This window comes from Glycine soja, chromosome 3 (assembly GCF_004193775.1).
Source record: "Glycine soja cultivar W05 chromosome 3, ASM419377v2, whole genome shotgun sequence".
In the NCBI taxonomy this organism is placed as follows: domain Eukaryota; kingdom Viridiplantae; phylum Streptophyta; class Magnoliopsida; order Fabales; family Fabaceae; genus Glycine; species Glycine soja.
The window spans coordinates 25,138,447-25,155,974 of record NC_041004.1 but is presented as its reverse complement, the minus strand read 5'-3'; positions in this window follow the sequence as shown (position 1 = coordinate 25,155,974).

Sequence of the window (17,528 nt, the reverse complement as noted above, 5' to 3'; positions counted from 1 at the left end):
TAGTGCTTGATTAATTGTCTCTATGCTTAAATTACGTTCATGCTTAATGATCAATTTCGTTCATGATTAATTGGTGTATGTGTTGCTTAATCACATAATGACAGCCTTATGTTAGTTTTCGCTTAGTAAATTAATTTAGGGTTGGATTAAGTGGTTGAACTGATAAAGAATAAATCCTCGTAACCTAGGATAAGATACTTGCTTGTGAATCAAGGGGAAACAACATGTTTTAATTCTGTTAATTTCTAATTAAAATTTGCTTGCTATTTAAATTACAAAAACAAACAACCCGCCCTCGAATTCGTTACTGTTTTATTACTATCTGTTATGAACATTTGGGTGATCATTGCTCGTTGGAAGACGACCTAGGATCACCTCCTAGATACTGCATTTTTAATGTTTATTTGATTCAGGTATGGCCTCGATCAACGTGCTACGTGTCTTGCTGCGCTAAGCGAGCTCATCGCTTCTGTTGAAGATTCTGGATTTCCAGATGCACGCGCTAAGCGCAACTGTCGCGCTAAGCATGTTCATCTTCTTAGTTGAGTTATCTGTTGAAATCGCTTAGTGCGATTGTGCACTAAGCAAGTACTGGGTATCAAACACTTAGTATTTTTGTGTTTTTGTTGGGCACTAAGCATGCATGTCACGCTAAGCGCTATTATGTCTTTGTTTTTAAATTTGTTAGAATTGGACTTAGCGATCTTGCTCTCTAAGCCTGTGCTGTCTAGTTTAGTAGTTGCGCTAAGTGCGCCTCACCACGCTAAGCGCTAATCTTTCTCTGTTACAAAAATTTATGGAATTGCACTTAGCGAGCCTGCTCGCTAAGCCCATTCTGCAGAAAATATATTTTCTGTGTTCACAGGCTAAGCGCGTGTCTATCACACTTAGCTCATGAGTAAAATTTCATAAGGCGTGCTAAGCGCATTTGTCGCGCTAAGCGCCCATCCTTACTTTCAATTTTATTTTCTATTTTTCAATTTGAATAATTCCTGTCTAATCTTGTGGTTTGATTCTTTTGTTTTGCAGATGGCTTCCCGTAAGAGAAAAGCACCAGCTTCAGTGTCCTAGGCACGATATGGCAGATCAAGATTCACATCACAAGATGCCTGGGACAAATACGCAGACAATGTCATTAGCCAAAAGATCCTTCCGAAAAGGAATGTGAAGCTATTTATCACAGAATTTGATGAATTCAGGAGAGAAATTGAGAGGAGGAATTGGCATAAGGAGCTCACTAACTTCTCAGAGTGAATAATAGATTTTGCTATTGTTAAAGAATTATATGCTAACCTCTATGACCCTAAAGACAAATCGCCTAAGCAGGTGAGGGTGCGAGGGCACCTAATTAAATTTGATGTTGACGCCCTCATCACCTTCTTGAAGACACCAGTGGTCATAGAGGAAGGGGAGAGCTTGCCCGCCTACTCCAAGTTTGCTAATATGAGGCTTGTTCCTCAAGAGCTTGCAGCCCGTCTATGTATCCCTGGGAGGGGATTTGAGCTCTATGCAAACGGGCTGCCTCTGAAGATTTTGAGGAAGAATCTGACTACTCTGGTCCAGACTTGGAGTGTTCTATCCTTTTCAAACTTAGCTCCAGCATCCCACACTTCTGACATTACTCTGGATAGGGCTAAGTTGATATACGGGCTCGTTATGAAGATGGATATGAACTTGGGGTCCCTCATCTCAGGTCTAATCTCCCTTATAGCACAACACGACTCCTCGAGGCTAGGTTTTCCAGCCTTGATTACTGCTTTATGCAAGGCCCGAGGACTCACATCTGATTCTCTAACCTTTGAATCTCTGAGCCCAACCATTAATTTGGCTTATATTAAAAAGAATTGCTGGAACCTGGATGACCCTTTGGTCACTTTTCGGGGAACCCAGAAATCCAGGGCTAGGAGATTCGAGGCCACACCATCTTCTGCTCCTGCCCCTGCTCATGGTTCTACCTCAGTTCCCTTTGCATCTGCCCCATCTACTTCTACAACTTCAGTTCCTCTAGTTCTTACAGGTTTTCACGCTCAGAGCTCAGCGTATTCCTTGTCTATGCTGTAGAGCCTACATTAGGGCCAGCTCCTGATCATGCAGAGTTTGTAGGATATGGTCCACCAATGGCCGGTTATGAGCATTGAAGAATTTCTTCAGAAGGTGGGCTAGCCAAGAGTCCAGCCTTCTCCTTTGGGAGGGGGTGAGGCTCCGCAGCCCAAGAGCCTCAGCCTGCACAGGAGGATACTTCTACTAACATCTCAGAGCCCTCTCCACTTGAGCCCTTCATTTTTGAGATTGATCCAGTTATTGTTCAGGAGGATGTTGTAGTACCAGAGCCATCTCCTCAACCTGAGCCTGAGCCATCTACACCAGTGTTGGACTTGCCTATTTCTCAGGATCCACCATTTGCACCAGCACTGGACCTGAATGACGCTGCACAGGATGATTGACAGGATCAGGATCTTTATTTTCTTGCACTTTGAACAATTTATATTATTCTGTCTTCAGTACATTTTATGTTTATATTTCAGTTTTTAAATTTCAGTTCATAGTTATATTTTGTTTGGTAGCTTGTATAAAAGCTTGATTGAACAGTGTACTTATATTATTCAGTGGTTGATGTTTGATTTTGGAAATCAGTGTTTGTTGATTGATTTGAATGGATCAATTGTATGATGTGAGTGAATTGGAATGTGTAAATCATATGCTTTGAATGAGCATGCAGTCATTAGAAGAGAAAGAACATGGAATTAGGATCATGACTGAAAATGTTAGTTGGTTTGTCTGGTTGATTGTGAAGGAACACGTTAGCCACAACCTAGTGAAAGTGTGATCTTTAATTGTGAGAGAATGACTAGCAGTAAGTAATGGTTTTTGCATGAATCTCTGAATATGGAATGAATGCATGAGTTTGAAGATGATGAAGGCCATGTTGTAATTGAAAGTAGCCACTTAGCCAAAAAGCTTACCTTGTGTATGAATGATTTATCCCTTGCACCCAGTTTGAGCTGAAAGTATGATTGTTTGATTGAACCTTGAGCTTGTATAGTTTATCTCCTTCTACCTTGTCTTAGGTTGTAGGAGAGCATTATTCATGAAAGGAAAATTTTGGTTCAAAGCAATTTGCCCCAAATTTGGGGGAGTTCATTGGGTGAAAGCTTTAAACAGTAAGAAATAATAGCGCACACAGGAGTTAATAAGCACAACAATGTGTTAAAAAAAACTGTAAGTAGTAAATAAAAATAAAAAAATGTATGTTGTTATTCAAGAAAAAGAAAAGCTAAGTGCGGAAAGGCAAGTAATATAGCTGGAATAAAAAGAAAGAGGTTAATCTATGGATAAATGCTCTCCTAGAATTTATGTTTTACATCCTAGAAAAACCATGATTTGTTTACAGCCCAGCCTCATTACAAGCCTAGTAAAAGTCCTTCGGATTCAACTTTGTGTGTTCTTGATTGTATGGTATGAGATGAAGTGCAAAGATTGAGACTTATGTTGGTTGTTGACTGATGGATAGCCTAAACTCTTGTGCTTGAGTGAAACAGTGACCATGAGGCTTTGGTTGATGATCCTTCCTTGATATCTATCATTCCAACTAAATTATCTCAGTTGTGTTTCTTAATAATCATGCTCATGTCTTTGAAAAACTACATGTCTTGTGAGAAGTTGTTAATGGAAACATTGAATGCCATTCATGTCATGTGATTGAATTCTTTGGAATAAACACATTTGTGAAGAACCACTGTGAATTTTTGTCACTTGAGGACAAGTGAATTGTTCTTTCTTTGCTTGAGGACAAGCAAAATTGTAAATTTGGGGAAGTTTGTTAGTCGTCGTTTACGACTAACTTTTGTATAGAAAAGTTTTCCAAAATGTATATAAATCTCCCAATTTATGGTTCTTTTTTTGTAGGTTCGTAAATAAAATTGCTTTGTTTTGTACTCTGCTCAGTAGAAGCCTCTTACATGGAATTAATGTTAAATTTTCTTTAATTTTAGGCAAAAAGGAGCTATTTCGAAGAAGTGCCAAAGGAGTCGTCGCGCTAAGCGAGCTCAATGCGCTTAGTGCGCATCAACAGCTAAGCCTAGCACTAGTATGCTTAGCGAGTAAAGGGGAATCTAGAAAGGCGTCTGCTATGCAAGCACGCGCTTAGCGCATTATCAGCTCGCTAAGCGAGTCATTTGTCGCTTTCCAGGCTTAGCGCGAGATTGGCGTTAAACTCAAATTCACTTACTCGCGCTAAGTGCAAGAATGGCGCTAAGTGTGACGTCGAGATCAGGAAGCCCTTTTTAAGCCTGGTTTGCACAGAATTAAAGGGGCCGAAAAGATAACTTTTCACAATAGAGAGGCCTGAAGATTGTGATTTTCAGAGAGCGTAGAGCAGAGCAAGGGACCAAGTTTTCATCTTTTAGGGAGATTAGTGAGTTTTTGAGAGATTGTGAGATTCCTAGAGGTGGAGGAGACATCCCCACTCCTTTGTAAGCAAGCAATTTCTCTTGATTCCTCTTCTTCAGTGTAAAAGGAGCTTCCTTGCCATGAAAGGCTAAAACCCTCAATTGGGGATTCTTACTGAGTAGTTGATGTAAACTCTTTTTCTTATCTAATTAAGGTTGTTTTATGTGTTCACTGCTTCTATCTATGCTTATTGTATGCATGCTTTTGGCTTGATCACCCGTTTGTGTGTGCTGTTAAGGACTTTAGCATTGGGAAATCCATTGTTTCCTTAGAACTTCATAGAGGAAGGACTGAATAACTGCATTGCTAGGGATAGTGTGCAGGGTTTTAGTTTTCTGTATTATGTTATGAGTATAATGTTGTTTAAATTAGGCTAAGTTCAACAAGAGGGATTTGTGAACGAAGTTTGATTTAAATTAGTCCAAACTCCGGAGGAATCGGTGTTTGGTATTGTCGCAACCTACCCTTCGGCGGGAGGGCGACGTGAGACTTGCGGGATGCGTGTTCCATGAAAGGAATACGCGCGGAGTCTCCACCAACGTTTATTTGAGGAAAACGTCGGAAAAACCGGAAAAAGACGCGATCTACGAACTTTTAAGTGAAAGGTTCGGGAGTTGTATTTACGCACGGGGAAGGTATTAGCACCCCACACGTCCGTCCCAAGGGACGGCAGCCTTTAATCGAATGTGCAAACATGACTTTAATTTTTACGTTCCCTTTTATGTCCTTATATCCTTTATACCCTTTATATTTTTTCCTTTTTTTGTGGTCGACAAGGGTGTTTCCCTTTGCTCCTACGTATTCCTCAATTTTGGGATGAGAAAATCAGACCTACGTAGTTCTTTCGGAACAAAGTGTTTGGTTAAGTTGTTTTTGTCTATTTTTGCAAAATATGTTGTTATTGAACAAAAGGTCATTTAAGGTGTTGGACCATTAAACGGTCTTTTGATTTTGAAAGGAGAGAAACGTTAAGGCGTTGGACCATTAACGATCTCTTGTTTTTGAAAGGAGAGAAACGTTAAGGCATTGGACCATTATTAACGATCTCTTGGGGTGGTCGACAAAAGCGGGGCTTTTGCTCCTACGTATCCTCAATTGCGATGAGGAAATCAGACCTACGTAGTTCTTGCAAAAGCGGTAAAGTTACATGTTGATTTTATGCTTTTGAACGGTCCATGTTAACCGATAAAAGCAAAGAGGACCGTTTAAGGCGTTGGACCTTAAAACGATTTTTAGTGATTTTCGGACAAAAGTTGATTTGTGAGTCTATTTTAGTCTTAGTTTCACTTTGGTTATTAATCAATTCATTCAAGGAAACTTCTAAAGAAAAACGTCCGATTGATTTTTTTAATTTATTTTATTCAAAGATATTTTGATTATTTTATTATTATTTTTCAAGATATTTTGATTATTTTATTATTATTTTACTTTTTTTGGTTTAACCGAGGTTATAGCGTGAACGATCGGTTAGATTTCATTTTAAAAGTGATTAAATGAGATTACAACACAAATGATCGGTTGAAATTCATTTTATCATTTATTAGATGAGAAAACGGCTTAAATAAACGGTAAAAGCGCGTTAAAGACGGAAGAAAAGAAATCGAAAATAAAGATGAAAGCTTAAAAAAACAAGAAATGAATTGAAAGTCTCGGATTCGAAAACTTACCCGTTGAAGAATGAAGAACGGATGAAGAACGATGAAGAACGGACGAAAACCTTCACGGATTTGCTTACGGAAACATCTCGGAAGCGTTACGGAAGCACCTCGGCTTGGATTTTCTTCACGGAAACAATTTTTTTTCACCCAAAACAGCTGAAATACATAGCCAGGGGGCTGAGGGATCCTTAGAACAGCCCCCTTCAGCCTTTTTATAGGAAAAAGGGGGAGGAGGTTGCCGCCCAGCTCGCCCAGGCGACGTTAGCTCGCCCAGGCGAGCTGGGTTGCTTCCTCCAGAAGCAACCCAGCTTCAAAAAACGTTCCGGAAGGCCCAATTCAAAATTTTGAAATTGCTATTTGCACCCCCCCATTTTTGATAAGTTCACCCCCCTTCTTTCATAATTTACGGAAAAGTTATGGAAGCCTTACGGAAGCATATAGGACTTGATTTTCTTCTTTTTTTCTCTTCCGTCTCACCCGTATTAAGTTAATTATGCTTATTTAGAGTTATGGGAATTTTACGGAAGCATTACGGGTGTCCCGGAATCCCATTTTTCAACAAAACGGGGGGTGTGGTGGCCATCTAGCTCGCCCAGGCGAGCTAGGTTATTTCAACCTTAAGCAAGAAATTGCCCAGAAACCTCTAGAAGGGCCCAGATACGAAAATTACTGTTTGCACCCCCCCCATTTTATTAAATACACCCATTTTGGCTTTTTTTTGGTGATTCTTTTTTCGTAAAGTTACGGAAACTTACGAATTTCGTAACGATACTTGTTTTCTTTCCGTAATGTTACGGAACCTTGCGGATTACATAATCATCCCCTTTTTGACTTACGGAATGTTACGGAACCTCACTAATTACGCAACGATGCTTCCATTTGATTTCCGGTGTGTCACGGAACCTTACGGATTGTGCATCAATATTTTCTTTTCTTTTTCGGCATGTCCCGGAATTTCACAAATTGCCTAATGATGGGTGCCAAGCACCTCACATGGACCAAAGAAAAGTCGCATGTCATCAAGCAAAGGTCCCCGGACGAAATTAGGGTATGACAGTTGCCCCTCTTTACTTGTCTTTTATTGGAAATAAAAGGAAAGTAAAGATAAGACACTAATTTCGTTCCTCTCGGTTGACGAGAGTCGCGGGTAACCATAAAATTTCCGCATGCAAATGACTTGTTGTTCCCGGAATTTCACAAATTGCCTAATGATGGGTGCCAAGCACCTCACAAGGACAAAAGAAAGGTCGCATGTCATCGAGCAAAGGTCCCCGGACGAAAATTAGGGTATGACACTAATTTCGCTCCTCTCGGTTGATGAGAGTCGCGGGTGACCATGACTTGCCGTTCCCGGAATTTCACAAATTGCCTAATGATGGGTGCCAAGCACCTCACAAGGACCAAAGAAAGGTCGCATGTCATCAAGCAAAGGTCCCCGGACGAAAATTAGGGTATGACACTAATTTCGCTCCTCTCGGTTGACGAGAGTCGCGGGTGACCAGGACTTGTCGTTCCCGGAATTTCATAAATTGCCTAATGATGGGTGCCAAGCACCTCACAAGGACCAAAGAAAGGTTGCATGTCATCAAGCAAAGGTCCCCGGACGAAAATTAGGGTATGACACTAATTTCGCTCCTCTCGGTTGACGAGAGTCGCGGGTGACCATGACTTGTCGTTCCCGGAATTTCACAAATCGCCTAATGATGGGTGCCAAGCACCTCACAAGGATCAAAGAAAGGTCGCATGTCATCAAGCAAAGGTCCCCGGACGAAAATTAAGGTATGACACTAATTTCGCTCCTCTCGGTTGACGAGAGTCGCGGGTGACCATGACTTGTTGTTCCCGGAATTTCACAAATTTCCTATTGATGGGTGCCAAGCACCTCACAAGGACAAAAGAAAGGTCGCATGTCATCGAGCAAAGGTCCCCGGACGAAAATTAGGGTATGACACTAATTTCGCTCCTCTCGGTTGATGAGAGTCGCGGGTGACCATGACTTGCCGTTCCCGGAATTTCACAAATTGCCTAATGATGGGTGCCAAGCACCTCACAAGGACCAAAGAAAGGTCGCATGTCATCAAGCAAAGGTCCCCGGACGAAAATTAGGGTATGACACTAATTTCGCTCCTCTCGGTTGACGAGAGTCGCGGGTGACCAGGACTTGTCGTTCCCGGAATTTCACAAATTGCCTAATGATGGGTGCCAAGCACCTCACAAGGACCAAAGAAAGGTCGCATGTCATCAAGCAAAGGTCCCCGGACGAAAATTAGGGTATGACACTAATTTCGCTCCTCTCGGTTGACGAGAGTCGCGGGTGACCATGACTTGTCGTTCCCGGAATTTCACACATCGCCTAATGATGGGTGCCAAGCACCTCACAAGGACCAAAGAAAGGTCGCATGTCATCAAGCAAAGGTCCCCGGACGAAAATTAAGGTATGACACTAATTTCGCTCCTCTCGGTTGACGAGAGTCGCGGGTGACCATGACTTGTTGTTCCCGGAATTTCACAAATTGCCTAATGATGGGTGCCAAGCACCTCACAAGGACAATAGAAAGGTCGCATGTCATCGAGCAAAGGTCCCCGGACGAAAATTAGGGTATGACACTAATTTCGCTCCTCTCGGTTGATGAGAGTCGCGGGTGACCATGACTTGCCGTTCCCGGAATTTCACAAATTGCCTAATGATGGGTGCCAAGCACCTCACAAGGACCAAAGAAAGGTCGCATGTCATCAAGCAAAGGTCCCCGGACGAAAATTAGGGTATGACACTAATTTCGCTCCTCTCGGTTGACGAGAGTCGCGGGTGACCAGGACTTGTCGTTCCCGGAATTTTACAAATTGCCTAATGATGGGTGCCAAGCACCTCACAAGGACCAAAGAAAGGTCGCATGTCATCAAGCAAAGGTCCCCGGACGAAAATTAGGGTATGACACTAATTTCGCTCCTCTCGGTTGACGAGAGTCGCGGGTGACCATGACTTGTCGTTCCCGGAATTTCACAAATCGCCTAATGATGGGTGCCAAGCACCTCACAAGGATCAAAGAAAGGTCGCATGTCATCAAGCAGAGGTCCCCGGACGAAAATTAAGGTATGACACTAATTTCGCTCCTCTCGGTTGACGAGAGTCGCGGGTGACCATGACTTGTTGTTCCCGGAATTTCACAAATTGCCTAATGATGGGTGCCAAGCACCTCACAAGGACAAAAGAAAGGTCGCATGTCATCGAGCAAAGGTCCCCGGACGAAAATTAGGGTATGACACTAATTTCGCTCCTCTCGGTTGATGAGAGTCGCGGGTGACCATGACTTGCCGTTCCCGGAATTTCACAAATTGCCTAATGATGGGTGCCAAGCACCTCACAAGGACCAAAGAAAGGTCGCATGTCATCAAGCAAAGGTCCCCGGACGAAAATTAGGGTATGACACTAATTTCGCTCCTCTCGGTTGACGAGAGTCGCGGGTGACCAGGACTTGTCGTTCCCGGAATTTCATAAATTGCCTAATGATGGGTGCCAAGCACCTCACAAGGACCAAAGAAAGGTTGCATGTCATCAAGCAAAGGTCCCCGGACGAAAATTAGGGTATGACACTAATTTCGCTCCTCTCGGTTGACGAGAGTCGCGGGTGACCATGACTTGTCGTTCCCGGAATTTCACAAATTGCCTAATGATGGGTGCCAAGCACCTCACAAGGACCAAAGAAAGGTCGCATGTCATCAAGCAAAGGTCCCCGGACGAAAATTAGGGTATGACACTAATTTCGCCCCTCTCGGTTGACGAGAGTCGCGGGTGACCATAACTTGTCGTTCCCGGAATTTCACAAATCGCCTAATGATGGGTGCCAAGCACCTCACAAGGACCAAAGAAAGGTCACATGTCATCAAGCAAAGGTCCCCGGACGAAAATTAGGGTATGACACTAATTTCGCTCCTCTCGGTTGACGAGAGTCGCGGGTGACCATGACTTGTCGTTCCCGGAATTTCACAAATCGCCTAATGATGGGTGCCAAGCACCTCACAAGGATCAAAGAAAGGTCGCATGTCATCAAGCAAAGGTCCCCGGACGAAAATTAAGGTATGACACTAATTTCGCTCCTCTCGGTTGACGAGAGTCGCGGGTGACCATGACTTGTTGTTCCCGGAATTTCACAAATTTCCTATTGATGGGTGCCAAGCACCTCACAAGGACAAAAGAAAGGTCGCATGTCATCGAGCAAAGGTCCCCGGACGAAAATTAGGGTATGACACTAATTTCGCTCCTCTCGGTTGATGAGAGTCGCGGGTGACCATGACTTGCCGTTCCCGGAATTTCACAAATTGCCTAATGATGGGTGCCAAGCACCTCACAAGGACCAAAGAAAGGTCGCATGTCATCAAGCAAAGGTCCCCGGACGAAAATTAGGGTATGACACTAATTTCGCTCCTCTCGGTTGACGAGAGTCGCGGGTGACCAGGACTTGTCGTTCCCGGAATTTCACAAATTGCCTAATGATGGGTGCCAAGCACCTCACAAGGACCAAAGAAAGGTCGCATGTCATCAAGCAAAGGTCCCCGGACGAAAATTAGGGTATGACACTAATTTCGCTCCTCTCGGTTGACGAGAGTCGCGGGTGACCATGACTTGTCGTTCCCGGAATTTCACACATCGCCTAATGATGGGTGCCAAGCACCTCACAAGGACCAAAGAAAGGTCGCATGTCATCAAGCAAAGGTCCCCGGACGAAAATTAAGGTATGACACTAATTTCGCTCCTCTCGGTTGACGAGAGTCGCGGGTGACCATGACTTGTTGTTCCCGGAATTTCACAAATTGCCTAATGATGGGTGCCAAGCACCTCACAAGGACAATAGAAAGGTCGCATGTCATCGAGCAAAGGTCCCCGGACGAAAATTAGGGTATGACACTAATTTCGCTCCTCTCGGTTGATGAGAGTCGCGGGTGACCATGACTTGCCGTTCCCGGAATTTCACAAATTGCCTAATGATGGGTGCCAAGCACCTCACAAGGACCAAAGAAAGGTCGCATGTCATCAAGCAAAGGTCCCCGGACGAAAATTAGGGTATGACACTAATTTCGCTCCTCTCGGTTGACGAGAGTCGCGGGTGACCAGGACTTGTCGTTCCCGGAATTTTACAAATTGCCTAATGATGGGTGCCAAGCACCTCACAAGGACCAAAGAAAGGTCGCATGTCATCAAGCAAAGGTCCCCGGACGAAAATTAGGGTATGACACTAATTTCGCTCCTCTCGGTTGACGAGAGTCGCGGGTGACCATGACTTGTCGTTCCCGGAATTTCACAAATCGCCTAATGATGGGTGCCAAGCACCTCACAAGGATCAAAGAAAGGTCGCATGTCATCAAGCAGAGGTCCCCGGACGAAAATTAAGGTATGACACTAATTTCGCTCCTCTCGGTTGACGAGAGTCGCGGGTGACCATGACTTGTTGTTCCCGGAATTTCACAAATTGCCTAATGATGGGTGCCAAGCACCTCACAAGGACAAAAGAAAGGTCGCATGTCATCGAGCAAAGGTCCCCGGACGAAAATTAGGGTATGACACTAATTTCGCTCCTCTCGGTTGATGAGAGTCGCGGGTGACCATGACTTGCCGTTCCCGGAATTTCACAAATTGCCTAATGATGGGTGCCAAGCACCTCACAAGGACCAAAGAAAGGTCGCATGTCATCAAGCAAAGGTCCCCGGACGAAAATTAGGGTATGACACTAATTTCGCTCCTCTCGGTTGACGAGAGTCGCGGGTGACCAGGACTTGTCGTTCCCGGAATTTCATAAATTGCCTAATGATGGGTGCCAAGCACCTCACAAGGACCAAAGAAAGGTTGCATGTCATCAAGCAAAGGTCCCCGGACGAAAATTAGGGTATGACACTAATTTCGCTCCTCTCGGTTGACGAGAGTCGCGGGTGACCATGACTTGTCGTTCCCGGAATTTCACAAATCGCCTAATGATGGGTGCCAAGCACCTCACAAGGACCAAAGAAAGGTCACATGTCATCAAGCAAAGGTCCCCGGACGAAAATTAGGGTATGACACTAATTTCGCTCCTCTCGGTTGACGAGAGTCGCGGGTGACCATGACTTGTCGTTCCCGGAATTTCACACATCGCCTAATAATGGGTGCCAAGCACCTCACAAGGACCAAAGAAAGGTCGCATGTCATCAAGCAAAGGTCCCCGGACGAAAATTAGGGTATGACACTAATTTCGCTCCTCTCGGTTGACGAGAGTCGCGGGTGACCATGACTTGTCGTTCCTGGAATTTCAAAAATCGCCTAATGATGGGTGCCAAGCACCTCACAAGGACCAAAGAAAGGTTGCATGTCATCAAGCAAAGGTCCCCGGACGAAAATTAGGGTATGACACTAATTTCGCTCCTCTCGGTTGACGAGAGTCGCGGGTGACCATGACTTGTCGTTCCCGGAATTTCACAAATTGCCTAATGATGGGTGCCAAGCACCTCACAAGGACCAAAGAAAGGTCGCATGTCATCAAGCAAAGGTCCCCGGACGAAAATTAGGGTATGACACTAATTTCGCTCCTCTCGGTTGACGAGAGTCGCGGGTGACCATGACTTGTCGTTCCCGGAATTTCACACATTGCCTAATGATGGGTGCCAAGCACCTCACAAGGACCAAAGAAAGGTCGCATGTCATTAAGCAAAGGTCCCCGGACGAAAATTAGGGTATGACACTAATTTCGCTCCTCTCGGTTGACGAGAGTCGCGGGTGACCATGACTTGTCGTTCCCGGAATTTCACAAATCGCCTAATGATGGGTGCCAAGCACCTCACAAGGACCAAAGAAAGGTTGCATGTCATCAAGCAAAGGTCCCCGGACGAAAATTAGGGTATGACACTAATTTCGCTCCTCTCGGTTGACGAGAGTCGCGGGTGACCATGACTTGTCGTTCCCGGAATTTCACACATTGCCTAATGATGGGTGCCAAGCACCTCACAAGGACCAAAGAAAGGTCGCATGTCATCAAGCAAAGGTCCCCGGACGAAAATTAGGGTATGACACTAATTTCGCTCCTCTCGGTTGACGAGAGTCGCGGGTGACCATGACTTGTCGTTCCCGGAATTTCACAAATCGCCTAATGATGGGTGCCAAGCACCTCACAAGGACCAAAGAAAGGTTGCATGTCATCAAGCAAAGGTCCCCGGACGAAAATTAGGGTATGACACTAATTTCGCTCCTCTCGGTTGACGAGAGTCGCGGGTGACCATGACTTGTCGTTCCCGGAGTTTCACACATCGCCTAATGATGGGTGCCAAGCACCTCACAAGGACCAAAGAAAGGTCGCATGTCATCAAGCAAAGGTCCCCGGACGAAAATTAGGGTATGACACTAATTTCGCTCCTCTCGGTTGACGAGAGTCGCGGGTGACCATGACTTGTCGTTCCCGGAATTTCACAAATCGCCTAATGATGGGTGCCAAGCACCTCACAAGGACCAAAGAAAGGTTGCATGTCATCAAGCAAAGGTCCCCGGACGAAAATTAGGGTATGACACTAATTTCACTCCTCTCGGTTGACGAGAGTCGCGGGTGACCATGACTTTTCGTTCCCGGAATTTCACAAATCGCCTAATGATGGGTGCCAAGCACCTCACAAGGACCAAAGAAAGGTCACATGTCATCAAGCAAAGGTCCCCGGACGAAAATTAGGGTATGACACTAATTTCGCTCCTCTCGGTTGACGAGAGTCGCGGGTGACCATGACTTGTCGTTCCCGGAATTTCACACATCGCCTAATGATGGGTGCCAAGCACCTCACAAGGACCAAAGAAAGGTCGCATGTCATCAAGCAAAGGTCCCCGGACGAAAATTAGGGTATGACACTAATTTCGCTCCTCTCGGTTGACGAGAGTCGCGGGTGACCATGACTTGTCGTTCCTGGAATTTCACAAATCGCCTAATGATGGGTGCCAAGCACCTCACAAGGACCAAAGAAAGGTTGCATGTCATCAAGCAAAGGTCCCCGGACGAAAATTAGGGTATGACACTAATTTCGCTCCTCTCGGTTGACGAGAGTCGCGGGTGACCATGACTTGTCGTTCCCGGAATTTCACACATCGCCTAATGATGGGTGCCAAGCACCTCACAAGGACCAAAGAAAGGTCGCATGTCATCAAGCAAAGGTCCCCGGACGAAAATTAGGGTATGACACTAATTTCGCTCCTCTCGGTTGACGAGAGTCGCGGGTGACCATGACTTGTCGTTCCTGGAATTTCACAAATCGCCTAATGATGGGTGCCAAGCACCTCACAAGGACCAAAGAAAGGTTGCATGTCATCAAGCAAAGGTCCCCGGACGAAAATTAGGGTATGACACTAATTTCGCTCCTCTCGGTTGACGAGAGTCGCGGGTGACCATGACTTGTCGTTCCCGGAATTTCACAAATTGCCTAATGATGGGTGCCAAGCACCTCACAAGGACCAAAGAAAGGTCGCATGTCATCAAGCAAAGGTCCCCGGACGAAAATTAGGGTATGACACTAATTTCGCTCCTCTCGGTTGACGAGAGTCGCGGGTGACCATGACTTGTCGTTCCCGGAATTTCACACATTGCCTAATGATGGGTGCCAAGCACCTCACAAGGACCAAAGAAAGGTCGCATGTCATCAAGCAAAGGTCCCCGGACGAAAATTAGGGTATGACACTAATTTCGCTCCTCTCGGTTGACGAGAGTCGCGGGTGACCATGACTTGTCGTTCCCGGAATTTCACAAATCGCCTAATGATGGGTGCCAAGCACCTCACAAGGACCAAAGAAAGGTTGCATGTCATCAAGCAAAGGTCCCCGGACGAAAATTAGGGTATGACACTAATTTCGCTCCTCTCGGTTGACGAGAGTCGCGGGTGACCATGACTTGTCGTTCACGGAATTTCACAAATCGCCTAATGATGGGTGCCAAGCACCTCACAAGGACCAAAGAAAGGTCACATGTCATCAAGCAAAGGTCCCCGGACGAAAATTAGGGTATGACACTAATTTCGCTCCTCTCGGTTGGCGAGAGTCGCGGGTGACCATGACTTGTCGTTCCCGGAATTTCACAAATCGCCTAATGATGGGTGCCAAGCACCTCACAAGGACCAAAGAAAGGTCGCATGTCATCAAGCAAAGGTCCCCGGACTAAAATTAGGTTATGACACTAATTTCGCTCCTCTCGGTTGACGAGAGTCGCGGGTGACCATGACTTGTCGTTCCCGGAATTTCACAAATCGCCTAATGATGGGTGCCAAGCACCTCACAAGGACCAAAGAAAGGTCGCATGTCATCAAGCAAAGGTCCCCGGACGAAAATTAGGGTATGACACTAATTTCGCTCCTCTCGGTTGACGAGAGTCGCGGGTGACCATGACTTGTCGTTCCCGGAATTTCACAAATCGCCTAATGATGGGTGCCAAGCACCTCACAAGGACCAAAGAAAGGTCGCATGTCATCAAGCAAAGGTCCCCGGACGAAAATTAGGGTATGACACTAATTTCGCTCCTCTCGGTTGACGAGAGTCGCGGGTGACCATGACTTGTCGTTCCCGGAATTTCACAAATCGCCTAATGATGGGTGCCAAGCACCTCACAAGGACCAAAGAAAGGTCGCATGTCATCAAGCAAAGGTCCCCGGACGAAAATTAGGGAATGACACTAATTTCGCTTCTCTCGGTTGACGAGAGTCGCGGGTGACCATGACTTGTCGTTCCCGGAATTTCACAAATCGCCTAATGATGGGTGCCAAGCACCTCACAAGGACCAAAGAAAGGTCGCATGTCATCAAGCAAAGGTCCCCGGACGAAAATTAGGGTATGACACTAATTTCGCTCCTCTCGGTTGACGAGAGTCGCGGGTGACCATGACTTGTCGTTCCCGGAATTTCACAAATTGCCTAATGATGGGTGCCAAGCACCTCACAAGGACCAAAGAAAGGTCGCATGTCATCAAGCAAAGATCCCCGGACGAAAATTAGGGTATGACACTAATTTCGCTCCTCTCGGTTGACGAGAGTCGCGGGTGACCATGACTTGTCGTTCCCGGAATTTCACAAATCGCCTAATGATGGGTGCCAAGCACCTCACAAGGACCAAAGAAAGGTCGCATGTCATCAAGCAAAGGTCCCCGGACGAAAATTAGGGTATGACACTAATTTCGCTCCTCTCGGTTGACGAGAGTCGCGGGTGACCATGACTTGTCGTTCCCGGAATTTCACAAATCGCCTAATGATGGGTGCCAAGCACCTCACAAGGATCAAAGAAAGGTCGCATGTCATCAAGCAAAGGTCCCCGGACGAAAATTAAGGTATGACACTAATTTCGCTCCTCTCGGTTGACGAGAGTCGCGGGTGACCTTGACTTGTGGTTCCCGGAATTTCACAAATTGCCTAATGATGGGTGCCAAGCACCTCACAAGGACAAAAGAAAGGTCGCATGTCATCGAGCATAGGTCCCCGGACGAAAATTAGGGTATGACACTAATTTCGCTCCTCTCGGTTGATGAGAGTCGCGGGTGACCATGACTTGTCATTCCCGGAATTTCACAAATTGCCTAATGATGGGTGCCAAGCACCTCACAAGGACCAAAGAAAGGTCGCATGTCATCAAGCAAAGGTCCCCGGACGAAAATTAGGGTATGACACTAATTTCGCTCCTCTCGGTTGACGAGAGTCGCGGGTGACCATGACTTGTCGTTCCCGGAATTTCACAAATCGCCTAATGATGGGTGCCAAGCACCTCACAAGGACCAAAGAAAGGTCGCCTGTCATCAAGCAAAGGTCCCCGGACGAAAATTAGGGTATGACACTAATTTCGCTTCTCTCGGTTGACGAGAGTCGCGGGTGACCATGACTTGTCGTTCCCGGAATTTCACAAATCGCCTAATGATGGGTGCCAAGCACCTCACAAGGACCAAAGAAAGGTCGCATGTCATCAAGCAAAGGTCCCCGGACGAAAATTATGGTATGACACTAATTTCGCTCCTCTCGGTTGACGAGAGTCGCGGGTGACCATGACTTGTCGTTCCCGGAATTTCACAAATCGCCTAATGATGGGTGCCAAGCACCTCACAAGGACCAAAGAAAGGTCGCATGTCATCAAGCAAAGGTCCCCGGACGAAAATTAGGGTATGACACTAATTTCGCTTCTCTCGGTTGACGAGAGTCGCGGGTGACCATGACTTGTCGTTCCCGGAATTTCACAAATCGCCTAATGATGGGTGCCAAGCACCTCACAAGGACCAAAGAAAGGTCGCATGTCATCAAGCAAAGGTCCCCGGACGAAAATTAAGGTATGACACTAATTTCGCTCCTCTCGGTTGACGAGAGTCGCGGGTGACCATGACTTGTCGTTCCCGGAATTTCACAAATCGCCTAATGATGGGTGCCAAGCACCTCACAAGGATCAAAGAAAGGTCGCAT